Source organism: Nerophis lumbriciformis, linkage group LG36, assembly GCF_033978685.3.
Source record: "Nerophis lumbriciformis linkage group LG36, RoL_Nlum_v2.1, whole genome shotgun sequence".
NCBI classification, from domain to species: domain Eukaryota; kingdom Metazoa; phylum Chordata; class Actinopteri; order Syngnathiformes; family Syngnathidae; genus Nerophis; species Nerophis lumbriciformis.
In genome coordinates this window covers 17,957,501-17,964,288 of record NC_084583.2, presented here as the reverse complement: position 1 = coordinate 17,964,288, position 6,788 = coordinate 17,957,501, and the positions used below count along the sequence as shown (strand labels likewise).

The following is a 6,788-nucleotide window of genomic DNA, read 5'->3' as shown; positions in this document are numbered from 1 at the left end:
GCTGCATATTCCCTGTTTCTATTTTTACTAGGCCCTGTTTTTTGTCTAACATACTGACTGTACAGTGTTCCCTGGTTCTTGAGAAACGCACTGACTGTTCCCTGAGTTTTGTCTGAACACTATGCTGACTATTTCCTCATTTTTGACTAGCACCTTAACTAATCACTGAAGACTATTCCCTGATTTCATGGTTTATGGTTTGAGTGTCTAACATACTGACTATTCCCTGATTGTTGTCTAACATACTGACTATTCCCTGATTGTTGTCGAACATACTGACTATTCCCTGGTTGTTGTCTAACATACTGACTATTCCCTGATTGTTGTCTAACATACTGACTTTTCCCTGATTGTTGCCTAACATACTGACTATTCCCTGATTGTTGTCTAACATACTGACTATTCCCTGATTGTTGTCTATCATACTGACTATTCCCTGATTGTTGTCTAACATACTGACTATTCTCTGATTGTTGTCTGACATACTGACTATTCGCTGGTTGTAGTCTAACATACTGACTATTCCCTGATTGTTGTCTAACATACTGAATATTCCCTGATTTTAATGGTTTATGGTTTGATTGTCCAACATACTGACTATTCCCTGGTTGTTGTCTAACATACTGACTATTCGCTGGTTGTAGTCTAACATACTGACTATTCCCTGATTGTTGTCTAACATACTGAATATTCCCTGATTTTAATGGTTTATGGTTTGATTGTCTAACATACTGACTATTCCCTGATTGTTGTCTAACATACTGACTATTCCCTGATTGTTGTCCAACATACTGACTATTCGCTGGTTGTTGTCTAACATACTGACTATTCCCTGATTGTTGTCTAACATACTGAATATTCCCTGATTGTTGTCTTACGTACTGACTATTCCCTGATTGTTGTCTATCATACTGACTATTCCCTGATTGTTGTCTAACATACTGACTATTCCCTGATTGTTGTCTAACATACTGACTATTCTCTGATTGTTGTCTGACATACTGACTATTCGCTGGTTGTAGTCTAACATACTGACTATTCCCTGAGTGTTGTCTAACATACTGAATATTCCCTGATTGTTGTCTTACGTACTGACTATTCCCTGATTGTTGTCTATCATACTGACTATTCCCTGATTGTTGTCTATCTTACTGACTATTCCCTGATTGTTGTCTGACATACTGACTATTCGCTGGTTGTAGTCTAACATACTGACTATTCCCTGATTGTTGTCTAACATACTGAATATTCCCTGATTTTAATGGTTTATGGTTTGATTGTCTAACATACTGACTATTCCCTGGTTGTTGTCTAACATACTGAATATTCCCTGATTTTAATGGTTTATGGTTTGATTGTCTAACATACTGACTATTCCCTGATTGTTGTCTAACATACTGACTATTCTCTGATTGTTGTCTGACATACTGACTATTCGCTGGTTGTAGTCTAACATACTGACTATTCCCTGATTGTTGTCTAACATACTGAATATTCCCTGATTTTAATGGTTTACGGTTTGATTGTCTAACATACTGACTATTCCCTGGTTGTTGTCTAACATACTGACTATTCGCTGGTTGTAGTCTAACATACTGACTATTCCCTGATTGTTGTCTAACATACTGAATATTCCCTGATTTTAATGGTTTATGGCTTGATTGTCTAACATACTGACTATTCCCTGATTGTTGTCTAACATACTGACTATTCCCTGATTGTTGTCCAACATACTGACTATTCGCTGGTTGTTGTCTAACATACTGACTATTCCCTGATTGTTTTCTAACATACTGAATATTCCCTGATTTTAATGGTTTATGGTTTGATTGTATAACATACTGACTATTCCCTGGTTGTTGTCTAACATACTGACTATTCGCTGGTTGTTGTCTAACATACTGACTATTCCCTGATTGTTGTCTGAGATACTGACTATTCGCTGGTTGTAGTCTAACATACTGACTATTCCCTGATTGTTGTCTAACATACTGAATATTCCCTGATTTTAATGGCTTATGGTTTGATTGTCTAACATACTGACTATTCCCTGATTGTTGTCTAACATACTGACTATTCCCTGGTTGTTGTCTAACATACTGACTATTCCCTGATTGGTGTCTAACATACTGACTATTCCCTGGTTGTTGTCTAACATACTGACTATTCCCTGATTGTTGTCTAACATACTGACTATTCCCTGATTGTTGTCTAACATACTGACTATTCCCTGATTGTTGTCTAACATACTGAATATTCCCTGATTTTAATGGCTTATGGTTTGATTGTCTAACATACTGACTATTCCCTGATTGTTGTCTGACATACTGACTATTCGCTGGTTGTTGTCTAACATACTGACTATTCCCTGATTGTTGTCTAACATACTGAATATTCCCTGATTTTAATGGTTTATGGTTTGATTGTCTAACATACTGACTATTCCCTGATTGTTGTCTAACATACTGACTATTCCCTGGTTGTTGTCTAACATACTGACTATTCCCTGATTGTTGTCTAACATACTGAATATTCCCTGATTTTAATGGTTTATGGTTTGATTCTCTAACATACTGACTATTCCCTGATTGTTGTCTAACATACTGACTATTCCCTGGTTGTTGTCTAACATACTGACTATTCCCTGGTTGTTGTCTAACATACTGACTATCCCTGATTGTTGCCTGACATACTGACTATTCCCTGATTGTTGTCTAACATACTGACTATTCCCTGATTGTTGTCTAACATACTGACTATTCCCTGATTGTTGTCTAACATACTGACTATTCCCTGGTTGTTGTCTAACATACTGACTATTCCCTGATTGTTGTCTAACATACTGACTATTCCCTGATTGTTGTCTAACATACTGACCATTTGCTGGTTATTGTCTAACATACTGACTATTCCCTGATTGTTGTCTAACATACTGACTATTCCCTGATTGTTGTCTAACATACTGACTATTCCCTGGTTGTTGTCTAACATACTGACTATTCCCTGATTGTTGTCTAACATACTGACTATACTGTACATGTCCACAGGTGTTGTCATCTGTTTATGAGTGTGACTCAGCCTACAGTAACAATTCAGAGCAACAACAACAACAACAACAACAACAACAACAACAACAACAACAACAACAAGGTGTCTGCTGTTTATGTTAAATGAAATGTTTTGTTGTCTTAAGTTCAAATTACTTCCCAGATAGGTTTGCAGATGATTAGTGCTTGAGTGTCTAGTAGTTAACTTAACATGTTAAGTTATGTTGCAGGTTCAGGTCTAGTAGTTAACTTAACATGTTATGTTGCAGGTTCAGGTCTAGTAGTTAACTTAACATGTTATGTTGCAGGTTCAGGTCTAGTAGTTAACTTAACATGTTAAGTTATGTTGCAGGTTCAGGTCTAGTAGTTAACTTAACAAGTGAAGTTATGTTGCAGTTTCAGGTCTAGTAGTTAACTTAACATGTTAAGTTATGTTGCAGGTTCAGGTCTAGTCGTTAACTTAACATGTTATGTTGCAGGTTCAGGTCTAGTAGTTAACTTAACATGTTAAGTTATGTTGCAGGTTGAGGTCTAGTAGTTAACTTAACATGTTATGTTGCAGGTTCAGGTCTAGTAGTTAACTTAACATGTTATGTTGCAGGTTCAGGTCTAGTAGTTAACTTAACATGTTATGTTGCAGGTTCAGGTCTAGTAGTTAACTTAACATGTTATGTTGCAGGTTCAGGTCTAGTAGTTAACTTAACATGTTAAGTTATGTTGCAGGTTGAGGTCTAGTAGTTAACTTAACATGTTATGTTGCAGGTTCAGGTCTAGTAGTTAACTTAACATGTTATGTTGCAGGTTCAGGTCTAGTAGTTAACTTAACATGTTATGTTGCAGGTTCAGGTCTAGTAGTTAACTTAACATGTTATGTTGCAGGTTCAGGTCTAGTAGTTAACTTAACATGTTAAGTTATGTTGCAGGTTGAGGTCTAGTAGTTAACTTAACATGTTATGTTGCAGGTTCAGGTCTAGTAGTTAACTTAACATGTTATGTTGCAGGTTCAGGTCTAGTAGTTAACTTAACATGTTATGTTGCAGGTTCAGGTCTAGTAGTTAACTTAACATGTTATGTTGCAGGTTCAGGTCTAGTAGTTAACTTAACATGTTAAGTTATGTTGCAGGTTGAGGTCTAGTAGTTAACTTAACATGTTATGTTGCAGGTTGAGGTCTAGTAGTTAACTTAACATGTTATGTTGCAGGTTGAGGTCTAGTAGTTAACTTAACATGTTAAGTTATGTTGCAGGTTGAGGTCTAGTAGTTCCAAGCAAGAAGTGAAGTTATGTTGCAAGTTCAGGATAAACTTGCTGGCTGACATTCTGCTCATAGCTGAGACCTCCCACACCTTCTTCCACTCTTCCACTCCGTCTTCAGTCGCTCCTCTCAGGAAAGCAAAAGCATGTTTTTCTTTTCAACTTCATCTTTCCTAAATGGAGACTTCTAGAAGCTGAGTGACATCCATGCAAACATCAGCTGCTCATGAAGGCAAGCACGCTAACTCTCACACGCAAATCAAGGACACTGCTTGGTGTTCAGGTCAGGTAAGAACTCTTGAAGTGTACATGTTCTCTAAGTGTGCATGTTCTCTAAGTGTACATGTTCTCTAAGTGTACATGTTCTCTAAGTGTACATGTTCTCTAAGTGTACATGTTCTCTAAGTGTACATGTTCTCTAAGTATACATGTTCTCTAAGTGTACATCTTCTCTAAGTGTACATCTTCTCTAAGTGTACATGTCCTCTAAGTGTACATGTCCTCTAAGTGTGCATGTTCTCTAAGTGTACATGTTCTCTAAGTGTACATGTTCTCTAAGTGTACATGTTCTCTAAATGTGTATGTTCTCTAAGTGTACATGTCCTCTAAGTGTACATGTTCTCTAAGTGTGCATGTTCTCTAAGTATACATGTTCTCTAAGTGTGCATGCTCTCTAAGTGTACATGTTCTCTAAATGTGTATGTTCTCTAAGTGTACATGTCCTCTAAGTGTACATCTTCTCTAAGTGTACATGTTCTCTAAGTGTACATCTTCTCTAAGTGTACATGTTCTTTAAGTGTACATCTTCTCTAAGTGTACATCTTCTCTAAGTGTACATCTTCTCTAAGTGTACATCTTCTCTAAGTGTACATGTTCTCTAAGTGTACATGTCCTCTAAGTATACATGTTATCTAAGTGTACATCTTCTCTAAGTGTACATGTTCTTTAAGTGTACATCTTCTCTAAGTGTACATCTTCTCTAAGTGTACATGTTCTCTAAGTGTACATGTCCTCTAAGTGTACATGTTCTCTAAGTGTACATGTTCTCTAAGTGTACATGTTCTCTAAGTGTACATGTTCTCTAAGTGTGCATCTTCTCTAAGTGTACATGTTCTTTAAGTGTACATCTTCTCTAAGTGTACATCTTCTCGAAGTGTACATGTTCTCTAAGTGTACATGTCCTCTAAGTGTACATGTTCTCTAAGTGTACATCTTCTCTAAGTGTACATGTTCTCTAAGTGTACATCTTCTCTAAGTGTACATGTTCTTTAAGTGTACATCTTCTCTAAGTGTACATCTTCTCTAAGTGTACATCTTCTCTAAGTGTACATGTTCTTTAAGTGTACATCTTCTCTAAGTGTACATGTTCTTTAAGTGTACATCTTCTCTAAGTGTACATGTTCTCTAAGTGTACATGTCCTCTAAGTGTACATGTCCTCTAAGTGTACATGTCCTCCAAGTGTACATCTTCTCTAAGTGTACATCTTCTCTAAGTGTACATGTTCTCTAAGTGTACATGTCCTCTAAGTATACATGTTATCTAAGTGTACATCTTCTCTAAGTGTACATGTTCTTTAAGTGTACATCTTCTCTAAGTGTACATCTTCTCTAAGTGTACATATTCTCTAAGTGTACATGTCCTCTAAGTGTACATGTCCTCTAAGTGTACATGTTCTCTAAATGTGTATGTTCTCTAAGTGTACATGTCCTCTAAGTGTACATGTCCTCTAAGTGTACATGTTCTCTAAGTGTACATGTCCTCTAAGTGTACATGTCCTCTAAGTGTACATGTCCTCCAAGTGTACATCTTCTCTAAGTGTACATCTTCTCTAAGTGTACATGTTCTCTAAGTGTACATGTCCTCTAAGTATACATGTTATCTAAGTGTACATCTTCTCTAAGTGTACATGTTCTCTAAGTGTACATGTTCTTTAAGTGTACATCTTCTCTAAGTGTACATCTTCTCTAAGTGTACATGTTCTCTAAGTGTACATGTTCTCTAAATGTGTATGTTCTCTAAGTGTACATGTCCTCTAAGTGTACATGTCCTCTAAGTGTACATGTTCTCTAAGTGTACATGTCCTCTAAGTGTACATGTCCTCTAAGTGTACATGTCCTCCAAGTGTACATCTTCTCTAAGTGTACATCTTCTCTAAGTGTACATGTTCTCTAAGTGTACATGTCCTCTAAGTATACATGTTATCTAAGTGTACATCTTCTCTAAGTGTACATGTTCTCTAAGTGTACATGTTCTTTAAGTGTACATCTTCTCTAAGTGTACATCTTCTCTAAGTGTACATGTTCTCTAAGTGTACATGTCCTCTAAGTGTACATGTTCTCTAAGTGTACATGTTCTCTAAGTGTACATGTTCTCTAAGTGTGCATGTTCTCTAAGTGTACATGTCCTCTAAGTGTACATGTTCTCTAAGTGTACATGTTCTTTAAGTGTACATCTTCTCTAAGTGTACATCTTCTCTAAGTGTACATCT

The 6,788-nt window shown here is 36.6% G+C and overlaps 1 protein-coding gene across 1 annotated transcript in view; it reads left to right on the top strand.

Moving 5' to 3' along the window:
• The first annotated feature begins 4,396 nt into the window (after positions 1–4,396).
• Positions 4,397–6,788, top strand: part of LOC133577076 (uncharacterized) — a 16,791-nt gene continuing 14,399 nt past the window's right edge. The window contains exon 1 of the mRNA XM_061930619.2: positions 4,397–4,587. The gene's annotated coding sequence lies outside the window, so the exon portion shown is untranslated. The remainder of the gene's footprint in view (positions 4,588–6,788) is intronic.